The 25,044-nt window shown below is 42.4% G+C and overlaps 1 long non-coding RNA gene across 1 annotated transcript; it reads left to right on the forward strand.

The window, feature by feature from the left end:
- The first annotated feature begins 756 nt into the window (after positions 1-756).
- LOC138998462 (uncharacterized) lies at positions 757-20,130 on the forward strand. The gene is made up of 5 exons (XR_011469167.1): positions 757-821; positions 8,157-8,247; positions 11,064-11,165; positions 18,443-18,566; positions 19,430-20,130. It is a non-coding gene; the product is annotated as an uncharacterized lncRNA (long non-coding RNA).
- The last annotated feature ends 4,914 nt before the right edge of the window (positions 20,131-25,044 follow it).

Genomic DNA, 25,044 nt, shown 5'->3' on the forward strand with positions numbered 1-25,044 from the left:
ACATTTCTGATTCTTGGGATGAAGTTAAGCAGACGAACCTGAATGGTGTTTGGAAAAAATTGTGTCCACAGTTTGGGAATGATTTCCATGGCTTTGAGGATTCAGTTGAGGTTGTCATCCAGAATGTTGTTGAGCTGAGTAAGCAGCTTGATTTGGAGGTGGAGGCTGAGGATGTCACAGAGCTGCTGGCATCTCATGGAGAGGAGCTATCTACGAAGGACCTCATTCAACTGAAACAGCAGTTAATTGAAGAGGAAGACACACCAACCCCAGAGCCCAAGAGATTTACAAGCAAGGAACTGGCAGGGGCCTTTGCCATGATAGAGGATGCCTTGGCAAGGTTTGAGGCTCAGGACCCCAACATTGACAGGTACACTAAGGTTGCCAGAGGGGTCATGGATAGCCTGCAGTGTTACAAGGAGATTTGGGAGGACAAGAAGAAGGTGTCCTTCCAGACAGGCCTTGAGCATTATTTTAAGAAGGTAGAAAGGCCTGCAACAGATCCTGTACTCTCTACCTCATATGCCTCTCCAGACTCACCTGACCCAGTATCTCCAGCACCTTCTGCAGGTTCTGCCTCTCCAGACTCACCTGACCCAGTATCTCCAGCACCTTCTGCAGGTTCTGCCTCTCCAGACTCACCTGACCCAGTATCTCCAGCACCTTCTGCAGGTTCTGCCTCCCTAGACTCACCTGACCCAGTATCTCATTCACCTTCTCCAGGTTCTGCCTCTCAAACCTCCTCCCCCCAGCAGCCCAGTGTAAGCCTGTCTTTCCCTCCTTTACAACGTACAGTGTGCAAGCCAACAACAGTAATAAAGGTAAGGATAATACTGTATTTACCCTTGTATGTACATATGTGCTTTATTTTTTTTTATTATTTACTTACCACAAGTAAAGGTCAGGAAGTGTTATCTGTCTTTTAATTTTTTTAAAATATTTCACTTCATTACTGCTGTGTATGTGTGCCATGTGAGTGACATAGGTGCTTATGTAGATGGGTTCTGACTTATGGCGAAAATTGCATTATGTCATGTCGTAGAACCGGATATATATATATATATATATATATATATATATATATATATATTACAACAGTTAATCAAAGAATGTATAAAATTAATGGGACAAAAAATCAATCTCTCTCTCTATATATGTGTGTGTGTGTGTGTGAGCACAAATATATATATATATATATATCCCTATTTCTCTCTCTCTCTAAAATCAATATCTGTGTTTCAATCACCTAGTCAATCCACAGACATCTGAACAGCAGCACAGCCTAGGGACCTGTGATAACAAGCAGCCAAGGTTCTCTTTAGGTTAGAGCATACAGTGACCCAGAGAACAGTATGGGAGGTGCCATCTATGTCAGTGTTGCAGGTGGGGAACCTGGACTGAGCTGCACAATCACCCACAGGGGATGATGACATCAGTGTGGTCCCTGGGACTAAAACCAAAGCGGCCAGGCACTAGCACTGACAGACGAGTGAATGAAAAGGGAGTCCATTTCTTTTTTTTTAATTTCTTTATTGATTAAGGTATTATATATGTGTACTTATCTCCACATTACCCACCGCCCCCCACACACACACACACATACACTGATGCACTCACCCGTCTGTTGTCTGTTTCCATTGGTTAGGCTTATATGCATGCATACAAGTCCTTTGGTTGATCTCTCCTCCTTACCCCCAACCTCCCCTACCTTCCCTGTGAGGTTTGACAGTATGATCGATGCTTTTCTGTATCTGGATCTGTTTTTGTTCATCAGTTTATGTTGTTCATTATATTCTATAAATGAGTGAGATCATGTGATATTTATCTTTCTCTGACTGGCTTATTTCATTTAGCATAATGCTCTCCAGTTCCATCCATGCTGTTGGAAATGGTTAGAATTCCTTCATTTTTATCGTAGTTTAGTATTCCATTGTGTAGATGTACCACAGTTTTTTAATCCATTTATCTACTGATGGGCCCTTAGGTTGTTTCCAAATCTTAGCTATGGTGAATTGTGCCACTATGAACATAGGGGTGCATATATCCTTTCTGATTGGTGTTTCTAGCTTCTTGGGATATATTTCTAGAAGTGGGATCACTGGGTCAAATGGGAGTTCCATTTATAGTTTTTTTGAGAAAACTCCATACTGTTCTCCACAGTGGCTGCAGCAGTCTACATTCCCACCAACAGTGCATGAGGGTTCCTTTTTCTCTGCATCCTCGCCAACACTATTGTTTGTTGATTTGTTGATGATAGCCATTCTGACAGGTGTAAGATGGTACTGCATTGTGGTTTTGATTTGCATCTCTCTGGTCATTAATGACATTGAGCATGTTTTCATATGTCTCTTGGCCTTCCTTCTGTCTTCTTTGGAAAAGTATCTATTTAGGTCCATTGCCCTTTTTTTTTTTTAAATTAAATCTTTATTGTTCAGATTATTACATTTGTCCCTCTTTTTCTCCCCCCCTAACTCCCCTCCTCCCAGTACCCACCCCACCCTCCGCCCTCACTCCCACCCACTGTCCTCATCCATAGGTGCACTTTTTTTGTCCAGTCTCTTCCCCCATCTCCCACTCCCCTTTCCCCCCCAAGAATAGTCAGTCCATTCCCTTTCTACGTCCCTGATTCTATTATAATCACCAGTTCATTCTGTACTCAGATTATTTATTCACTTGATTTTTAGATTCACTTGTTGATAGATGCATATTTGTTCATAATTTGTATCTTTACCTTTTTCTTCTTCCTCTTCTTACAGGATACCTTTCAGCATTTCGTATAATACTGGTTTAGTGGTGATGAACTCCTTTAGCTTTTCCTTATCTGTGAAGCTCGTTATCCGACCTTCAATTCTGAATGAAAGCTTTGCTGGATAAAGTAATCTTGGTTGTAGGTTCTTGGTATTCATCACTTTGAATATTTCTTGCCACTCCCTTCTGGCCTGCAAAGTTTTTGTTGAGAAATCAGGTGACAGTCGTATGGGTCCTCCCTTGTAGGTAACTGAGTTTCTTTCTCTTGCTGCTTTTAAGATTCTCTCTTTGTCTTTTGCTCTTGGCATTTTAATTATGATGTGTCTTGGTGTGGTCCTCTTTGGATTCCTTTTGTTTGGGGTTCTCTGCGCTTCTTGGACCTGTAAGTCCATTTCTTTCACCAGGTAGGGGAAGTTTACTGTCATTATTTCTTCAAATAGGTTTTCAATATCTTGCTGTCTTTCATCTTCTGGTACCCCTATAATTCTGATGTTGGTGCTTTTGAAACTGTCCAAGAGGCTCCTTACACTATCTTCGTATTTTCGGATTCTTTTTTCATTCTGCTTTTCCGGTTTGGTGTTTTTTGCTTCTTCGCATTTCAAATCTTTGACTTGATTCTTGCGCTCCTCTGGTCTGCTGTTGGGTGTCTGTATAATATTCTTTATTTCAGTCAGTGTATGCTTAATTTCTAGTTGGTTCTTTATCACAACATCGAGGGGTCTCATTAGATTTCTTGAGGATCTCATCAGGTTTATCGGCAGTTTCTAGAAAATTATTGAAAGACCCTAAAAGTGCGTTTTTTAGCTCTATATCCTCTATTTCTGTCATGTTTCTTTGTCTCCGCATTTTTTTTAATATATTTTATTGATTTTTTACAGAGAGGAAGGGAGAGAGATAGAGAGTTAGAAACATCGATGAGAGAGAAACATCGATCAGCTGCCTCCTGCACATCTCCTACTGGGGATGTGCCCGCAACCCAGGCACATGCCCCTGACCGGAATCGAACCTGGGACCTTTCAGTCCGCAGGCCGACCCTCTATCCACTGAGCCAAACCGGTTCCGGCTGTCTCCGCACTTTTTATGCTTTCTGGGTGCACCCCCTTGTGGTCTTTGTGCGCAGTCTTGTTGTAGTTAAGCCTTGATTGTTGTCGGCAATACTGGGGGTGAATTGACCTCCAGGCTAACTGGCTATGAGAGTCAGCTGTGTCTGCAGTGGGAGAGCTTCTGTGCTGGATCTCTAGGGCGGTGCTAGTCTAGCGTTTGCCTAAGGCTATCCAGCAAATGCCTCTGTGCAGGGCTTGGGCAGGGCGGGTCCCCGGGGATCTACAGGGCAGGCAGAGCGAGCAGTTATGGCTGCTCTCAGATCCATCCCCAGGGGCTCTGCCTCTCAGAATCCCGGGAGAGAAAGCTGCATTCAAGTTCCAACCAAAGCCAGACAGTCCCGCTTCTCCCGTTTGAGTCTGGATCCCTAGAGACTCTCCCAGATCTGGAGCTCAGAGTCTGAAACTCCCTCCAGATTGAAAACAACAACCGCGCCCTCCACTGCCAGCCCGTTCCACATGCACTCCGCACCTTAGTATTTTACTTCAGCACTGCGCCTCCTCTGAGTCTCGGTATGGATTTCTCTTTCCTTCTAGTTGTAGGATTTCCACTCAGCCAGCCTTCCTGTGGTTCTGGGTGATGTCCGTTCTGTTTTTTAGTTGTATTTTTAAAGTGGTTGTTCGAGGCAGCAAACTCCGGCATTAACCTATGCCGCCATCTTGGTTTCCCCATTGCCCATTTTTTGATTGGATTGTTTATGTTCCTTTTGATAAGTTTTATGAGTTCCCTGTAAATGTTGGAGATTAAACCCTTATTGGTGATAACATGGGCAAATAATTCTCCCATGCAGTGGGCTTTCTTGTTGTTTTGTTGATGCAAATAATTCTCCCATGCAGTGGGCTTTCTTGTTGTTTCCTTTGCTGTGCAAAAGCTTTTTATTTTGATGTAGTCCCATTTGTTCATTTTCTCTTTAGTTTCCATTGCCCTAGGACAGTGATGGCAAACCTTTTGTGCTTGGCATGTCAGCATTTTGAAAAACCCTAACTTCTCTCTAGTGCCATGTCACATATAGAAAATTTTTGATATTTGCAACCATAGTAAAACAAAGATTCATATTTTTGATATTTATTCTATATATTTAAATGTCATTTAACAAAGAAAAATCAACCAAAAAAATGAGTTTGCATGTCACCTCTGACACGCATGTCATAGGTTCGCCATCACTGCCCTAGGAGCAGTCTCAGTGAATAAATTCCTTTGGCATATGTCTTAGATTTTGCTGCCTGTGGATTCCTCTAGTATTTTTATGGTTTCCCATCTAATGTTTAAGTCCTTTATCCATTTTGACTTTATTTTTGTGTATGGTGTTAGATGGTGGTCTAGTTTCATTTTTTTGCATGTATCTGTCCAATTTTCCCAACATCATTTATTGAAGAGACTGTCTTGATTCTATTGTATGTTCATGCCTCCTTTGTCAAATAGTGATTGGGCATAGTGGTTTGGGTCAATTTCTGGGTTCTCTATTCTATTCTATTGATCTATATGTCTGTACTTGAGCCAGTACCAGGCTGTTTTGAGAACAATGGCTTTGTAATACAGCTTGATATCTGGTATTGAGATCCCACCTACTTTGTTCTTCTTTCTCAGGATTGCTGCAGCTATTCGAGGTGTTTTTTTTATTCCAGATGAATTTTTGGAAAGTTCGTTCTATGTCTGTTAAACATGCCGTTGGTATTTTAATGGGGATTGCATTGAATCTATAGATTGTTTTGGGTAGTATGGACATTTTGATGATATTGATTCTACCAATGCATGATCAAGGTATGTTCTTCCATCTTTTCATGTCTTTCTCTATCTCTTTATTCAGTGTCCTGTAGTTTTCTGCATATAGGTCTTTTTCCTCCTTAGTAAAGTTTGTTCCTAGATATCTTATTTTTGTTGGTGCAATGGGAAATGGGATTGCTTTTTCAGTCTCTCTGTAAGTTCACTATTGGTGTATAGAAATGCCATAGATTTCTTGGTGTTAATTTTGTATCCTGCTACATTGCCAAATTTATTTATTAAGTCTAATAATTTTTTGGTGGAGTCTTTAGGGTTTTCTTTGTACAGTATCATGTCATCTGCAAAAAAGGACAGTTTTACTTCTTTTTTTCCAATTTGGGTGCCTTTTATTTCTTCTTCTTGTCTGATTGCAATGGCTAATACTTCCAGTAGTAGGTCGAACAGGAGTGGTGAGAGTGGGCATCCCCGTCTTATTTCTGTTCTTATGGGAAATGGTTTTAGTCTTTGTCCATTGAGTATGATGTTGGCTGTGGGTTTGTCATAATGACTTTTATTATGTTGAGGTATGATTCTTCTATTCCCACCTTGCTGCGAGTTTTTATCAAGAAAGGGTGTTGGATTTTGTCAATTGCTTTTTCTGCGTCAGTTGATATGACTATGTGATTTTTATATCTCAATTGTTTATGTGATGTATCACATTTATTGATTTGCAGATATTGTACCATCCTTGCATCCCTGGGATAAATCCTACTTGATCATGGCGTATAATCTTTCTGATGTACTGCTGGATCTGACTTGCTAGAATTTTGTTGAGTATTTTGTCATCTATGTTCATTAAGGATATTGGCCTGTAATTCTCTTTCATTGTGTTTATCTTTATCTGGTTTTGGTATTAGGGTGATGCTGGCTTCATAGAATGAGCTTAGAAGTGTTTCTTCCTCTTGAATTTTTTGTAGTAGTCTGAGGAGGATAGGTTTTAGTTCTTCCTTGAATGTTTGGTAAAACTCCCCTGTGAAGCCGTCTGGCCCCGGGCTTTTGTTTGCTGGGAGCTTTTTGATGACTGCTTCAATTTCTTCCATAGTTATCAGCCTATAGAGATTTTCAGAATCTTCCTGATTGAGTTTGGAAGGTTGTACTTTTCTAGGAATATGTCCATTTCCTCCAGGTTGTCTAGTTTGTTGGAATAGAGTTGTTTATAGTATTTTTAACAATCCTTTGTATTTCTCTGGAGTCTGTTGTTATTTCACCTCTTTCATTTCCGATTTTGTTTATTTGGATCCTCTCTCTTTGCTTCTTGGTGAGCCTGGCTAGAGGTTCATCAATCTTGTTTATCCTTTCAAATAACCAGATCTTGGTTTCATTGTGCTTTTGCATTTTTTTTTTGTTGTTGTTCTCTATGTCATTTATTTCTGCTCTGATCTTTATTATCTCCTTCCTTCTGCTCACTCTGGGCTTTTCTTGTTGCTCTCTTTCTAATTCTTTGAGATGTTGAGTTAGATGATTTACTACCATTTTTTATTGTTGTTTTTTTTTGTGGTAGGCCTGTAAAGCTATAAACTTCCCTCTGAGGACTGCTTTCCTTGTGTCCCATAGATTTTGGATTCTTGTGTTTTTTTGTTTGTTTGTTTGTTTGTTTTGTTTTGTTTTCGAATTCAAGAGTCACATTTATTGCAATCCGGGACTATGAGGGGCCATTTCCCAAATCTCATAGTCATAAGATGGTGGCAAAACCAGACTTATATAGGCAAAGATCACAAAGGTATTGATTACATCTCAAGGTTTGGAATGAGGAACCTGGTTTCCAAAAAAGCAGTTTACAGAAGCAGAATTAAGCATGTTAATTACAGTTTTGTGTCTCGGGGTCACTGAATTGACAGAAACACCTTATCTAGAGCCCTCAGGTCTTGAGACCACTGGGTTGCCAGGAACTCATTATCTAGAGCCATCGAGGCAATTTAGAGTAATTGCACTGTCCTGGTCTTGGGACCACTGAGTCAACTGGAACGCATTATCTGTGGCCACTAAAACAATTTAGGATAATTCTGCTGTCCTGTTTCCCAGGTACAGAAGAATGTGCTTCGATAACCAGTAAGATCACAATCAATGCGATAGTCACGTTACAATCAATAAGGCATTCAATCGAATGGGATGATTTATATAATTCAGAAAATCAAAATAACCTGTCTATTGTTAAACAAAGCAAATAGGTACCATACTTCACTATCTCCTCGCTGGTGTGTCTCAGTGGATAGAGCGTCGGCCTGCGGACTGAAAGGTCCCGGTTCGATTAGGGTGAAGGGCATGTAACTGGTTGCAGGTTCCCCGGCCCCAGTCCGGGTGTGTGCCGTAGGCAACCAATCAATGTGATTCTCTGATATCCATGTTTCTCTCTGTTTCCTCTCCATCCCTTCCACTCTCTCTAAAAATCAATGGGAAAAGATCCACGGTTGAGAATTAACAAAAAGAAAAAAAGAAAAGCAACTATTTCCAAGGAGCCATCAAGAGCCCACTCAGTCCCCTGGAGAAGTCACCAGACTGGAGACCCAGCTCCCTCAGTGTGTCGCTGACAGTGTCATTTTGCACAGGGACCGGAAGTCTCCGAGTCCATGGCCCAGGCCAGCCGCGGAGGGGCCTGGAGCAACCTGGTTGAGCCCGTGTCCAAGCCGAGCCCAGCAGGTCAGCATCTTGGAGGCATCTGACCTCAAAAGGCCCTGAGGGCTCCCAAGACCTACCACCTACTCCACAAAGAAACACCTCCCCCTCCAGCCTAGACCTCAAACAAAGAACTCTTTCTGGGCCCTCAGCATATCCATTTGGATGGCCAAGGGCCCCTTGTCCCCTGGCGCCCACCCCTGGCGTCCTGTTTTCTCCAGGACAGAAGTCACCCAGCCCCTCCTTTGCCTTAGCTCCCAGCTGCTTTATCCCTAACTTCATCCAAGTGAGGATTGGGCTGGGAACCACCCCTCCCTGTGTCCCAGTGTCCCCTCGTTTTCTTAGAGGGGGGTTGGACAGGAGCATTCTTCCTCTGAGATGGGAGAAAATGGGTCAGTTTAGCTAAGGGGATGAAGGCAGCTATTTCGAGGGTGAATCAGTATGGCTTGGCTAAGTGCTGTGGCCTGACTGGGTGAGTAGCCACCCTCTCCCCTCAAGGGCAGCTGGGTCAGGACTGGGGCACAGCCCCCCTTGTCCTGGGCAGGGCTGCTTGGAACCAGCCCATCTGTCTTTTTTCTCCGTGTCTGAGAGTTGTTTAAATAGCATAGGTTTGAAGAAACATCCCCCTAAACCAGCGGTTCTCAACCTGTGGGTCCCGACCCCTTTGGGGGTCAAACGACCCTTTCACAGGGGTCACCTAAGACCATCAGAAAACACATATATAATCACATATTGTTTTTGTGATTAATCATTATGCTTTAATTATGTTCAATTTGTAACTATGAAATTGGAGAACACCACAACATGAGGAACTGTATTAAAGGGTTTCAGCATTAGGAAGGTTGAGAACCACTGCCCTAAACCAATCCGACTCTCTACCCTTTGGGAAGGGGGTGGTTAGTTATATATTTACATATTTGAGACTAGAGGTCCAGTGCATGAAATTCATGCACTCTGGCGGGGGGAGGGGGAGGCCTCAGCCTGAATTGGGAGAGAGCACAGACTAAGTCGAGGGACCCCACAGGTGCATGATTGTGGCCGGGGAGGGATGCAGGAGGGCTCCAGGGCATGTCCGGCCTATCTCACTCAGTCCCGATTGGCTGGACCCCAGCAGCAAGCTAACCTACCAGTTAGAGCATCTTCCCCCTGGTGGTCAATGCACATCATAAGAACTGGTTGACCGGCTGACTGCCCCTGGTGGTCAGTGCACATCATAGTGAGCGATTGAGCAGCCTTAGCATATAATTAGCATATTACACTTTGATTGGTTGAATTGCCAACTGGATGATCCAACAAAATTAGCATATTAGTATTTTATTATATAGGATTTTATTTTTATCCTATATAATAGAACCCCAATATGCAAATAGACCGCACAGGGAAACGACTGGTTGCTATGATGTGCACTGACCACCAGGGGGAAGACACTCAACACTGGAGCTGCCCCCTGGTGGTCAGTGCTCTCCCACAGGGGGAGTGCCACTCAGCCAGAAGCCGAGCCCACAGCTGGCGAGAACAGTGGCAGTGGAGAGAGCCTCTCCTGCCTCCACAGCAGCACTAAGGACCCTTTGAGGGTTGTCTGACTGCCAGCTTACACTGGTTCCCTGAGGAGAGCAGGCCAAAGCCAGCAGGCGGACATCCCCCCGAGGGGTACAAGACTGTGATGAAGACACAGGTCGGGCTGTAACCGGTTTGGCTCAGTGGATAGAGCGTCGGCCTGCAGACTGAGGGGTTCTGGGTTAGGTTCCAGTCAAGGGCATGCATCTTGGTTGCAGGCACATCCCCAGTGGTGGGGAGTGTGGGAGGCGGCTGGTCGATGTTTCTCTCCCATCGATGCTTCCAACTCTCTATCCCTCTCCCTTCCTCTCTGTAAAAAAATCAACAAAATACATTTTTTAAAAAAGACACAGGTCAAGCTGAGGGATGCTCCCCCCTCCCCCCCCCCCTCCAGTGCATGAGTGTCGTGCACAGGGCCTCTAGTTTAAATATATTTTTATTGATTTTTATTTCAGAGAGGAAGGGAGAGGGAGAGACAGAAATATCAATGAAGAGAGATAATCATGGATGGGCAGCCTCTTGCATGGCCCCCACTGGGGATTGAGCCTGCAACCCTGGTATATGTCCTTTACCAGAATGGAACCTTCGGTCTGCAGGCCAATGCTCTATCCACTGCGCAAAACCAGCCAGGGCGAGAAGGTGATTTTGTAATTTTTTGGCCTTTCTTCATGGTTGATAGTATATTCATTCACGTTTCCCTCTTCAGCTAATTTCGATGATTTATCTCTTCATTTAATCAAGTGTGAATTCTACATCACATTCTCATCATTTTCAAAGTTTAGGAAATGTCAGTCTTTTTTTTCCTTTGTCAAAGTAGCAGTGATTTAAAATAAATAAATAAATAAACAAATAAAGAAATATTTTATTATTGATTTCAGAGAGGAAGGGAGAGGGAGAAACAATGAGGAGAGGGAATCATTGATCAGCTGCCTCCTGCATGCCCCCTACTGGGCACTGAGCCCACAACACGGGCATTAGTGGTGATTTTTAAAAAGTACCTAAGCCCTAGCCGGATTGGCTTAGTGGTCAGAGCGTCGGCCTGCAGACTGAAGGGTCCCAAGTTCAATTCTGGTCAAGGGCATGTACCTCAGTCGCAGGGTCCTCCCCCGCATGGGCCTCACATCGATATTTCTGTCTTTCCCTCTCTCACTCTCCGTAAAAATCAATGGAAAAATATACTTGGGTGAGGATTAAAAAAAAATATTAACTAAAACCAGCAGCAACAAAATGCTCAGTAATGTGTTGTTTTTTAAAAATATATTTTATTGATTTTTTTCTTACAGAGAGGAAGAGAGAGGGACAGAAAGCCAGAAACATTGACGAGAGAGAAACATCGATCAGCCGCCTCTTGCACACCCCTTACTGGGGATGTGCACGCAACCAAGGTACATGCCGTTGACCGGAATTGAACCTGGGACCCTTCAACCCCAAGCCAACTCTCCATCCACTGAGCCAAATCAATTAGGCACTCAGTAATGTTTATATAGGGAGTCCTTAACCTCTTCATTTCAATGTGTGATTTACTTTTTTTCTCCTATGTTTTATAATAGTCGCATCTAAAACTATACATTTACCCCTAGTACAGTTTTGATTTCATACCTCGTTTCCATTATATAATGTACTTCTTCTGATTATTTCGTAATTAAATTGTCATCGCAGTTTCCATTTCCTCTTTGATCCAAATGTTATGTGGCACAATTATTTTTTAAAAATATATGTTTATTGATTTCAGAGAGGAAGGGAGAAATAGAAACATCAATGATGAGAGAGAATCTTGGATCATCAAATAACCTGTTGAAATTTCTTTTTCTTAAATAGGAAGATCACCTTTACTACCTTGGAGAAAAGTCAGCATATTCACACCCTCTAACCCCTCAAGTTCAAATGCATCCCCCTCAGATGTGTTGACAGTTCTTAATTTTTGAAATAACATGCTTAATACTAAATCTCTTTATTTCTTACTTTATTATTTTTAAAATCTTTATTGTTGAAAGTATTGCATAGGTACACCTTTTCCCCCATTAACCTCTTCCAGCCTGCTCCCCCCTCTCCCAACCAGGCCCTCACCAACGTGTTGTCTGTATCCATGAGTTATGAATATACTATACACCTATGAGTTCATTGATTGATCTCGTCCCCCTCCCCTCTCCCCTGCCTTCCCTCTGAGGTTTGATAGTCTGTTCAATGCTTCTATGTCTCTGGGTCTATTTTTGTTCATCAGTTTATGTTGTTCATTAGAGACCACATATGAGTGAGATCATGTGATACTTACCTTTCTCCAACTGGCTTATTTCACTTAGCATAAGGTTCTCCAGATCCATCCATGCTGTTGCCAATGGTAAGAGTTCTTTCTTTTTCACAGTAGCGTAATATTCTGTTGTGTAGATGTACCATCGTTTTCTAATCTACTCATCTGCTGATGGGCATTTGGGCTGTTTCCAAATCATAGTTACTGTAAATTGTTCTGCTATGAACATAGGGCTACATATATTCTTTCTGATTGGTGTTGTTGATTTCTTGGGATATTTTTTTTTTAAATATATTTTATTGATTTTTTACAGAGAGGAAGGGAGAGAGATAGAGAGTTAGAAACATCGATGAGAGGGACATCGATCAGCTGCCTCCTGCACATCTCCTACTGGGGATGTGCCCGCAACCCAGGTACATGCCCTTGACCGGAATCGAACCTGGGACCTTTCAGTCCGCAGGCCGACGCTCTATCCACTGAGCCAAACCGGTTTCGGCAGATTTCTTGGGATATTTTAATGGGAGTTCCATTTTTAGTTTTTTGAGGAAACTCCATACTTGTTTCCATAGTGGCTGCACCAGTCTGGATTCCCACCAGCAGTGTATGAGGATTCCCTTTTCTCCACTTCCTCACCAGCACTTGTTGTTTGTTGATGGTAGCTGTTCTGACAGGTGTGACATGATACCTCATTGTCATTGTGATTTGCATGACTCAGATGATTAGTGACTTTGAGCATTTTTTCATATGTCTCTCGGCTTTCTGTATGTCCACTTTGGACAAGTGTCTATTTAAGTCATTTGCCCATTTGTTAATTGGATTGTTTGTGCTCCTTTTGTTAACTTGTATGAGTTACCTGTATATTTTGGAGATTAACCCCTTATCAGATGTATTGTTGACAAATATGTTCTCCCATGTAACGGGCTCTCTTGTTTCGCGGATGATTTCTTTTGCATGGAGAAGCTTTTTATTTTCATGTAGTCCCACTTGTTTATTTTTCCTTAGTTTCCATTGTCATAGGAGATGTATTAATAAACATACTGCTATAAGAAATGTCTGAGATTTTAGGGCCTACGGTTTATTCTAGGACTTTTTTTGGTTTCATGTCTTACATTTAAGACTTTTATTCATTTTGAGTTTTTTTCTTGTGTATGTTGTAAGTTGGTAGTCCAGTTTAATCTTTTTGTATGTACCTGTCCAATTTCCCCAACACCATTTATTTAACAAACTATCTTTTCTAAATTTTATGCTCTTGCCTCCCTTGTCAAAAATTAATTGAGCACAGTGGCTGGGGTCAATTTCTGGGTTCTCTATTCTGTTCCATTGAAATACATGCCTGTTCTTGTGGCAGTACCAGGCTGTTTTGATTACAGTGGCTTTGTAGTATAACTTGATAACTGCTATTGTGATTCTTCCAATTTTGTTCTTCTTTCTCAAGATTGCTGCAGCCATTTGTGGTCTTTCTTGGTACCATGTAAATTTTTTGGAGTGTTTGTTCTAGGTCTGTGAAATATGCCTTTGGTATTTTAATAGGAAAGGCATTGAATCTGTAGATTGCTTGGGGTAATAGCAACATTTTAATTATGTTGATTCTACAAATCCTTGAACACTTGTTTATAACTTCCTCTATCTTTATTTTCCATGTCCTCTGGTTTTTAAAGCACAGGTCTTTTAACTCCTTGGTTAAGTCTATTCCTAACTATCTTAATTTTTTGGTTGTTGCAATGGTAAATGGGATTGTTTTTTTAGTTTCTATTCCTGAGAGTTCACTATTGTTGTATAAAAATTCCATAGACTCCTGGTTGCTAATTTTGTATCCTACTACGTTTCTGATTTCATTTATTAAATCTAGTTTTTAAATTGAGTCTTTAGGGTTTTTTATGTACAATATTATGTCATCTGTGAATGAGAGTTTTACTTCCACCTTTCTAATTTAGATGCCTTTATTTCTTCTTCTTGTTTGATCACTATGGCCAGTAATTCCAGTACTATTTTGCACAAGTGTGCGAAGGCGGATGGATTGTTGTGTTTTTATTGTCATTAGTTTCCAGAATGTTTTTAATTTCTTCTTTGATCTCATTTGTAACCCAATCATTGTTTAATAGCATGCTTTTCAGCTTCCAAGTGTTTGAGTTTTTTGGATTGTTTTTGTTGTATTTATTTCTAATATTATGCCATTGTGGTCTGAGAAGATGCTTGGTATGATTTCAATCTTCTTGAATTTGGAGAGACTTTGCTTGTGACCCAATATGTGGTCTATTTTTGAAAATGTCCCATGTGCACTTGAGAAAAATGTATATTCCATGGCTTTGGGGTGAAATGTTCTGAAGATGTCAATTAAGTCCATCTGATCTAGTGAATCATTTAGGATTGCTATTTCTTTGCTGAGGTTCTCAACCTGTGGGTCGCGACCCCTTTTTCCGTCAAACTACCCTATCACAGGGTTTGCCTAAGACCATCCTGCATATCAGATATTTACAGTACAATTCATAACATTAGCAACATTACAGTTATGAAGTAGCAATGAAAATAATTTTATGGTTGGGTCACAACATGAGGAACTGTATTTAAAGGGCCAGAAGGTTGAGAACCACCCTTCTAGAGGATTTATCCAGTCAGTGGTGTATTAAAGTCCCCTACTATGATTGTATTCTTGTCTATCTCTCCCTTGATATCTTCCAGGATTTTTTTTATGTGTTTAGGTGCTCTTGCGTTGGGTGCATATATGTTTATCAGGGTTATATCCTCTTGTTGTATCAATCCCTTTAGTATTATGAAGTGGCCTTCTTATCTCTTGTGATGGCCTTCAATTAGAGGTCTATTTTGTCAGATATAAGTATTGCTACCCCAGCTTTTTTTTTTTTTCCATTTCCATTTGCCTGAAAGATATTTTTCTAATTCTTCACTTTCAGACTATGTGAGTCCCTTGTTCTGAGGTGGATCTCTTGTAGACAGCATATATATGGTCGTGTTTTTTTTATCCATTCAGCCACTCGATGTATTTTGATTGAAGCATTTAGTCCGTTTGCATTTAAAGTTATTATTGATAGGTACTTGTTTGTAGCCATTTTTATTTTTGTGTGCCTGTGTTCCTGCTTACCTTTTTATTTTTTATTTTTGCAGCATTCCCTTTAGCAGTCGTTGCATTGCTGGCTTGGTAGTGATAAAGTCCCTTAGCCTTTTTTTGTCTGTGAAGCTCCTGATTTCCCCTTTAATTTTGATTGATACTCTTGCTGGATAGAGTATTCTTGGATTCAGTCCTTTGCTTTCCATCACTTTGTATACCTCCTTCCATTCCCTTCTAGCTTGATGTGTTTCTGTTGAGAAATCTTTTGATAACTGATGGGGGATCCTTTGTAGGTAACTCTCTGTCTCTCCCTTACAGCCTTTAAGAGTCTCTCTTTGTCACTAACATTTGCCATTGTGATTATGACTTGTCTTGGTGTGGGTCTTTTGGGATTCATCTTGCTTGGGACTCTCTGTACTTGTATAACTTTTTTCTTCCCCATATCAGGGAAGGTTTCTGTCATTATTTCTTCAAAGAGATTTTCTAATCCTTGCTGCTCTTCTTGTTCTTCTGGCAGCCCTATTATATGTATGTTACTTTGTTTTGTGTTGTCCCAAAGCTCCCTTAGGCTGTCCTCCTGCTTTTTAATTTTTTCTCCAGTTGCTGTTCAGCTTGGGCTTGTTTCTGTACTTTTTTGTAACTCAGTAATTCGGTCCTCTGCTTCTTCTAGTCTACTGTTGCAACCTTCCATGGTGTTTTTGATTGTGGCTATATCACTTTTCATTTCTTCCTGATTTTTGCATAGGTTATTGATTTTCTCATCCATCAGGTGAATGAACTCTATGACCATTAGTCTGAATTCTTTTTTTCTTTTTTTTTTGTCATGTTGCATGCTTCTGTTTCACTTATTTCCTTTCTTGGCGATCTTTTTCTTTCCTCTGGGGATTGTTTCATTGTCTCTCCATTCTATCACCAGAAGGTTCAAATGTCAAGTATCGGGCCATGTGTAGTGGGAGCTTCACACCCCGCAAGTGTCACTGAAGAGCTCTGACACCAAGATGTGTGGCTACCTTGGGTTGGGGAGCCACGCTCACCCAGGATCACATTCACAAACACTTAATGTGGCCTCATGTGCGCACCTAGAGTTAGGGACCCTGCCTGTGCCATGGTGAAACAGATCCCGCTGGCATGTGCCAAAAATCAAAGTTTCCTAGTGCATGTCAGGAGTCAGAGACCTCCTGTGTCCGCACCACTAATCGAGTATCAGAGTCTCTGTTGCTTGGTATGGTCTCGCGCCGAAAATCAGGGTCCCTGTTTGGGCATGTGCCATGAATTGGAGTTACTGGCTCTTAGTGTGAATGCACTGGGAATCAGGGATCCCAGGTGCGTGCAATGAGAAACAGATTCAAGTCACCAGTGCTGCCTCTTGCATGGAAAATCAGGTTCCCCGGTCTGCTTGGGGGACCGAGTTGGGCAGTCTCCCTGTTTCAGCAGAAGGTGCACTTCTGCCCTGTGGAAAGAAGCCTTCCGTGTGTGCTTGCCCTGAATCAAAGTCAGGTGGCACTGCCCCCCAGTGTGGGCCTGGGGTTTGGTCATGTGAGTGTGCACTGCAAGAAACAAACTCTCCGTGTCCGTCACCCAGGCTCATATTCAGCACTGCCTCCCTGTGTGGGCACAGGGTCTGATCACAGGAAACAAACTCCCAGAGTTTGCGCCCCCAGGCTCAGATTCAGCTCTGCCTCCCTGGTTGGGTGCAGGGTCTCGTTGTGGGAAACAAGGTCCCTGAGTTCATGCCCCCAGGCTCAGATTCAGCGCTGTCTCCCTGCGTGGGTGTGGGATCTGGTTGCAGAAAACAAACTCCCCAAGATCGCACACCAAGGCTCAAATTCAGCACAGCCTACCTGCTGGGGCGCACGGTCTGGTTGCAGAAAACAAATTTCCCGAATCTGCGCCCCTAGGCTCAAATTCAGCACAGCCTCCCTGTTTGGGCATGGATTCTGGTCACGGGAAACTAACTTCCCATGTCCACATACCCAGGCCCTAATTCAGGTAGAGCTGCCGCTGCTATGTGTGGGCAAGAGGCCTGTTTGAGCAGAGAAGGTCTAGCAGTTCCTATGCCACTGCCGTGGGGGTGGCCGGGAGGGGGATTGGCTCTGTAACTCACAGGAATCTGCGGCCTCGGTGCTTGGGGTCTTGGTGTCTGTGGGTCTGCAGCTGTGGTCGCAGATCTTTTACCTGAGTGGCTGTAGGCTCCTGGTTTGCAACTGAGACCAGATTGGGTAATAGCAAGGCTAGGATGCTAGTCTCAAGCAGTTCTGTTCTTCAAGACACTGCAGTCTCTGTGCCGGGGGTGTCCTCCCCGGAGTGTTTGTGGTGGCAGCAGGTTTTGCCGTCTAAGACTGCCCGGTTCGCAGCCCCTTGAAAGACCTGTAGGATCTAGCTGTCCCTAGCTCTCACTCACACACACCACACATGTCCACACACTCCTCTATCGCTCCCTCACTCTCTCACAAACCCTCCCTACCTTCTTGCTGGTCTCCATCTTTTTTTGGGTGGAGTGGATATCTGATGGTGTCTTTATGATATGATATGGGGAATTTTAGGATAATTCCTAACAATATGGGTTGCTGTGGTGCTACATGCCAGGTCCAGAGCTTAGGTGCCATATATGTGCCCACCTGCCATTTCTTATTGAGGGCTGACCCAGTGAACAATAAGAACGAGATAGAAGACATGAGTGTCACTTGCACTTGAAAATTCCCACCAGGATGGGGAAAGGAGAAGAGAGAAGGGTGAGAGAGAAATGTATTACAGAGGTGGTGAACTAGAATTTTAAGAAAGAAGCTGATTAGAAAAAACCCTGTCCTTGTCATGGCTTCTTTGTGTTATCAGTGAAATTGTGCCTTTGAGAATGAAGCTGTGAGACAAGTGTGGATCAGGTGGAGGCCATCACTTTGCAGCAGGTAATGCAAAGTGATGGCCTCAGCAAACTGGGGTTGGAGTCAGAAGTGTAATGGGCATTACCATGTTGTTTGGTGTCTTGGAGGCACAATTTGGGGGAAAACATGGGTATTGCCTGACAACACCAGTGTCAAATCCATCACATTCCCATTATGTGCAACATCTCTTCCTACCCTGTGTTCCTGATACCCACTGTTATTAAAAAGGGGAAGTGTGACTCACATTTGAGGCTCAGAAGACAGGTATCTTGTATCTGTTCATCTGCCTTTATTGTTGTGAGAAGACACAGCATCAGTATAAGGAGAGATTGACTTTAATGGGACCAAGGCCTGCTATCTTCTCTGATGTGGGGAGTAAGGGAGCATATGGATGTGCAGGGTGGGGGTATGGCAAACTTGGAATCTCAAGAGAGAATCTTATCATGGGATGTACTGTCTCCATTATGACAGGATGTGAACTTTGAGGACGTGGCCATTGCCTTCTCTCAGGAGGAGTGGGGGCTCCTTGATGATGCTCAGAGACATCTGTACTGTGATGTGATGCTGGAAGTGTTTGAACTTGTATCATTCGTAGGTAAGACCTTCACATCTCTCCTAGTGTCCTGAGGTGATGCCCACTCTTTATTTATTCTCCAGACTTAGCACTCTCTCTCTCTCTCAAAGCCAGACCATGGGCTCTGCTCATTTCCCCCACTGTCTTGTCAAATGGGCTGTGGCTGCCAGTGCTGAGCTCTCAGAGAGCCCTGAGCAATAGACTCCATAAGCCTCCCTAACACCAGTTGCCTCATAAACTGCAGGAAGTGTGTGGGTATCAGCAGTCTTACAGACAGCTTAATGGGTCCCTCCTGCTTTTCCACTATCAGGGAGGGTGACTATATCCACATCAGTGGCTTCCACTTCTGCACCTTTCCTATAGATAAAGACCTTGGTTAATGCCTGTGCCAGTTATCATCTTTACGTACATGAACCAGAGACTGTTCTTGTAAGACCCTCCTTCAATTGTTTTTTGTAATATTACCTTCTGTGAATACTATTGCAAACCGAATGCTATGGGCAAGTGATGGCTGCTCACCTCTGTTGTCTTTCATTGATACTTAGAATATTTAGTTTGTACGTATTTCTTGAGAAGGGGGAGCAGGGAGAACCTCAGTTTTTTCCAGAGTGAACGTACAGGATGGTCCTAGAGGAAGGCTGGCCTGGCTGAGTGGCAACTGGGGGAGGTATGACATAAGGACGGTGTTCAGATTGTACCAGGAACCTGCTCCTGTCTAATGGTGTTTGGTGCAGGTTCGAGTGGCCAAACCTCATTTATACATTTCCTTTTCTACACTTGACACTTTGCTGACTTGTCATTTCATCAATGACTTCTTAGTTTGGCCGTCTTCTCCTTTGTGTCATTTTTACATCACCTATTCCTCTGAACATCTCTTTCTGCAGTATTCTACAACATGGACCTATGCAAGTGTTATGAGGATCACATACACGCTTAAACACCCCTCAAACACCAGCTACTTATATATTGAATTTTACTTGGAAAGTGATGTAACTAACCAACCTTCTGCACAGCTTGCCCATGTCACCAGCACAGAAGATCTACTGAATGCTGTTAGCAGCAGAATGAGCTGGACAGTCCACTTATCTTTCATGTGGTGCTCGCCATGTTTTTGCTCTATTTCTGTTGAAATCTCCACTGTTTTGTGATCTTCAGTGGTCAAGAACTTCACAGGGGCCTCTTATTAAGCCATGCTATAGGGCTTTTATTTTTAGCCAGTTGCATGAAACCAATGTAGTATGTGCAATACAGATTTATATAGGGACTTCCCCCTGTCACCAGAGTCAACATTCATTTTCTCATCATTTCTCTGTTTTCAAGTCATTGGCATAAAATGGATGATGTGGAGGCCTATTCTGAACACAGTGTATCTGTGGGAGAGTCTCAGGTCAGGGCTTCCAAGACAGCTGCAGCCACCCAGAAGACCCATCTGTGTAAGCCGTGCTTCTCAGTGTTAAAAGATATTTTGCACCTGAGTGAGTTACAAGTGGTTCACTTTGAGAAGAATGTGTTCTTAAGTGATGCGTGTGAGAGAGACTTGTGTTTCAGTGCAAACCCTCACCAGCAACAGAAGGATGCCAGTGGAGAGAAGCCCTGGAAAGAAGATATGGAGAGTGCCTCGCTCATGACGAGTTGCTGCTTCTACTTATCTGGAGTGCCTGAAGCCAATATGGAGGTTGGGGAAGACTCCCCAGGGTTTCTCCAGCACCAGGCCACTCTTAACACTGAGGAGCCACACAGTAACAATGAGATTTCACAGGAATTTCTCAGTGGAAAAAGACATCACCAGTGGGTTGAATGTGAAACAGCTGTCAGTCAGAAACAGAAAGTTGCTTATGAGAAAGGTCTCTGCTCTGGAGATATGATTGATGAGTATAATAAATGTGGGGAAGTGTGTAGATGAATCTTCAACCACCTTCAACACAGGAGAGTTCACACTAGAGAAAAGCCCTACGAGTGTACTGATTGTGGGAAGGTCTTCAGTGAAAGCACTGCTCTCATTAAACACAACAGAGTTCACAATAGAGAAAAGCAGTATAAGTGTAGTGACTGTGGGAAGTCCTTCAGTCAAAGGTCTGACTTCACTGGACACCGCAGAATTCACACTGGAGAAAAGCCATATGAACGTAGTGAATGTGGGGCGTCCTTCAGTCGAAGGTCTTACCTCACTCTACACCACAGAGTTCACACTGGAGAAAAGCCATATGAGTGTAGTGAATGTGGGAAGTCCTTCAGTCAAAGGTCTTACCTCACTCTACACCACAGAGTTCACAGTGGAGAAAAGCCATATAGTGTAGTGAATGTGGGAAGTCCTTCAGAGAAAGATCTCACCTCACTAGACACCACAGAGTTCACACTGGGGAAAAGCCATATGAGTGTAGTGAATGTGGGAAGCATTTTAGTCGAAGATCTCACCTCACTATACACCATAGAGTTCACACTGGAGAAAAGCCATATGAGTGTAGTGAATGTGGGAAGTCCTTCAGTCAAAGATATCACCTCACTGTACACCACAGAATTCACACTGGAGAAAAGCCATAATTATGCAGGGAATGTTTTCTTTTTCTCACTTATTATAAGAACACTTAAGGGGCTCTATGGGACCCTTTACATGAATGCAAACCCCTTTTATGGGAACATACACTTGCTAGGTTCCTCATAAATTTGAGGTACCAGTGAGACTTGAAGGAGCTGCATTGTACTTGCTAACATGCCTAGATCTACAACCCAAATGATGTCACTGTCTGTCTCTGAAGAGATTTCACCTCTAACACCTGGCTCACCTGCGGAGTGTGCATTGGTCATCATTCCTGGGTGTTCAGGGGACTGTATTCTGTGTTTTCACTTTTGTTTGAAGTAATTATGGTTCCTCCAAGCTCTTGGCAGTATCTTTATTCATTTGCCTATGACTAGAAAATGGACCTGACCCAGGATTCATCCAGAGCACCAGTTCTCTGCTAAGAAGTGCTACCTCTTTCAGGGATCTAGTGGTACTCACATTATGCTTTGATAAATTTTGGGGGGGTTCTTATTCACCAACCTGTAAACCGCTTGCTCTCCTCTGCTCTAGTTTAGGATCTTTTTTTAAGGTTTGTTTACATTTGTCCTTTAATTTTGGTTTTATTCACGGCCACAGATGATTTGCAAACACAAATGTGATATGTCTGCATGCAGAGATGAATAGATATTGTGTCTATCCCAAAGTTTATGTGGTTTAGAAGGGAGAGCATAATGGCAGGAAATCACTTTTTGTCCAATATTGACTTATTATTTACTGCAGCCCATGGCCTTGAAATAAAGAACACATGACTGTGCATTTAATCTGCAGCCTAGTGCCTCGATTATTGGTGAGGGCAAGGATCACTCTGAAGGTCGCTCTGCTTCTGTGACCAATATGAATCATGTTCTCTATTCACAGTATGTATTACATAAGCTTCAGCAATTTTTAAGGAGCCTGCTCTCCATGTACTGCAAAGGAGCCATGTTCCAGGAAGTATGGAATTTCATAGGCTGGTGTCATATTGTAAGATTCTGAGGTGGAACCACAATTACAACAGAAAAACTGTTTCTATAGTGAGTGGGAAAGCCTGCTGTAAATTAGATCAAAAGGGCCTCTACTAAACATGAGGCCATAGATGTCCCAGGGCCTGTGGCTTGTGTGACCTTTATGTACAGACATTCTCAGGAGTTCCAAAACTGTTTCATGTAGCTGACGTCATTGGCATATAAAACAGTCTAATGCTATTGTGTATTCCCCTGGCCCCTCTAGAGTGTTTACATAAGGTAGTTGCTCAACAGGCAAGAAGTCAAAGCTAGAGGATGGATAATCCTGCAATTTGTCCCAGGATGTGTCTTTTGTAAGCAGTCAGCATTCCTGTTGAATTTCATGGCAATAGTTTTTTTTGTGTGTTTTTTAAGTATATATTTTTATGATTTTGGAGAGAAAGGGAGAGAGAGAGCAAAATATCAATGAGTGAGAATCATTGATCACTTTCTTCCTGCACGCCCTGCTCTGGGGATCGAGCCGACAACCTGGGCATGTGCCCTGACCTGGAATTGAACCTTGACTTCTTGGTTCATAGGTCAATGCTCAACCACTGAGCCATGCCACCTGGGCTGATGGCAATAGTCTTCACTGCTTGCCAATATTTGCTGTAACTGAGGCTAGGCTGGTCCTCCCAAGAGTTGAGGAGAGGAATGGTCCTGTCTATATAGGGTTGCCATCTTAATTTTCTAACAACAGAGGGATATCTAGGATTTATATGAAACCACCTTTCAAGACTTTACCTAGGTATATGTATAACTGATGAGCAAGGGAATGCACCTTTCTAATGTGTAGTATTTGGTGAGGTTGAACATGCAGATAATGCTAGGAAACCGTCACAGGTAAAATAGGCTTCTCTGTTACCCACATCCATGTTGGGGAAAAAGTAGGCTTACTGTTGTGAGTATGCCCAAACACACGGTTAATTCTCTTTTTCAAGTAACTATTTTCTCTATTTTAAAATGTATTTTTATTAAATTTTGAAGGGGAGGGAGAGGGAGAGAACAGCAATCATCTGCCTCCCGTGTGACCAATTATTGGGGATTTGGGAAGGCCTGTGCCCTGACCTGGAAGCAAACCAATAGCTTTCAGTGAACATGATCACAGCCAACAAAATGAGCCACCAATGGGCATGGAGAGTTTATATTTGTGTTGTTATTTATTAATCATTGTATTATTTCCATACCAACAACTCTAAGCCTACTTTGCCACACCGTGTATTTACCTCCAGCCCTTTTGTAAGCTTTCTGCCTTCCCAGTCCTCCATGCAGGCATTGATTTACCTTCCTTTACAGTAGAGTAGTTCATATTTTTCATAATTTTATTGGCACTACAGTGGGGCCTTGACTTACGAGTGTCCTGACTAACAAGTTTTTCGAGGTGCGAGCTGTCTCTCGGCCAATTTTTTGCTTTGAGTTGCGAGCTAAAATTCAGATTACGAGCCAGCTTCAGATACCCCACCGCTAGTTGGTGCAGAGAACGTCACAGTGAACGCCACACTGATTAATGGCATTTCAATTAATTGTAATAGTGAAAATTGATTTGACATACGAGTAATTTGAGTTACCAGCTCTGTCACGGAACGAATTAAACTCGTTAGTCAACGCCCCACTGTATAAGGTGAATTGCCTTTAACAAGCACTGGCTTCCTTCATGCTACACAGATATTTTGAGATTTGAAACTATTGTTTATGTAAATAGTTAATTTTTCTTTTCTAGGAAATAATGTATTCTATGGATAACCACTTTGCTGAGCTGTCTATGGTTTCAGTTATTTGGGGTTTTATATATAAAACACCTGGGCGCTCAGTGAATAGAACGTCGGCATGTACAGGAGTCAGCTGGTCAATGTTTCTCATCGATGTTTGTAACTCTATCTCTCTACCTACCTGTCAATAAAATATATTAAAAACAAAAATTAAAAAAAAAACAAATAAAAAGAAAACACCAGGGAATGTTGTATTCCATTCTTTCTACAGGTGTATGTACTAGGGATCAAACTGTTCCAGTGTCAGTGAATGTGTTACATTTTAACATATGGAGAACTGTGATCTAAAATGGTCAAACACTTGGCCTTCCCACCCACCCAGAGTAATGAAAATTCCATTTTTCTGCAACCCTGCCAGCACATGCGAAGGTTAATCTTTTTAAATACTAGCCCCATCAATGAGTATATTGTTTTTTGTTTTGTTTTTTACAATGGGATTTTTTATTTTTTTATTAAATTTTTATTGTTCAGATTACATTTGTTCCTCTTCCCCCCCCCCCAAACTCCCCTCCTTCCAGTTCCCACCCCACCCTCCACCCTCACTCCCCACCCACTGTCCTCATCCATAGGTGCACGATTTTTGTCCAGTCTCTTCCCGAATCTCCCATTCCCCTTTCCCCCACAAGAATAGTCAGTCCATTCCCTTTCTATGTCCCTGATTCATTATAATCACCAGTTCATTCTGTACATCAGATTATTTATTCACTTGATTCTTAGATTCACTTGTTGATAGATGCATGTTTGTTGTTCACAATTTGTATCTTTACCTTTTTCTTTTTCCCCTTTTTAAAGGATACCTTTCAGTATTTCGTATAATACTGGTTTAGTGGTGATGAACTCCTTTAGCTTTTCCTTATCTGTGAAGCTCTTTATCTGACCTTCAATTCTGAATGATAGCTTTGCTGGATAAAGTAATCTTGGTTGTAGGTTCTTGGTATTCATCATTTTGAATATTTCTTGCCATTCCCTTCTGGCCTGCAAAGTTTCTGTTGAGAAATCAGCTGACAGTCGTATGGGTATACCCTTGTAGGTAATTGAGTCTCTTTCTCTTGCTGCTTTTAAGATTCTCTCTTTGTCTTTTGCTCTTGGCATTTTAATTATGATGTGTCTTGGTGTGGTCCTCTTTGGATTCCTTTTGTTTGGGGTTCTCTGCGATTCTTGGACCTGTAAGTCCATTTCTTTCACCA

The sequence above is a fragment of the Myotis yumanensis genome, unplaced genomic scaffold (assembly GCF_028538775.1).
Source record: "Myotis yumanensis isolate MYYU_CA2020_CCGP unplaced genomic scaffold, mMyoYum1.0.hap1 SCAF_20, whole genome shotgun sequence".
In the NCBI taxonomy this organism is placed as follows: Eukaryota; Metazoa; Chordata; class Mammalia; order Chiroptera; family Vespertilionidae; genus Myotis; species Myotis yumanensis.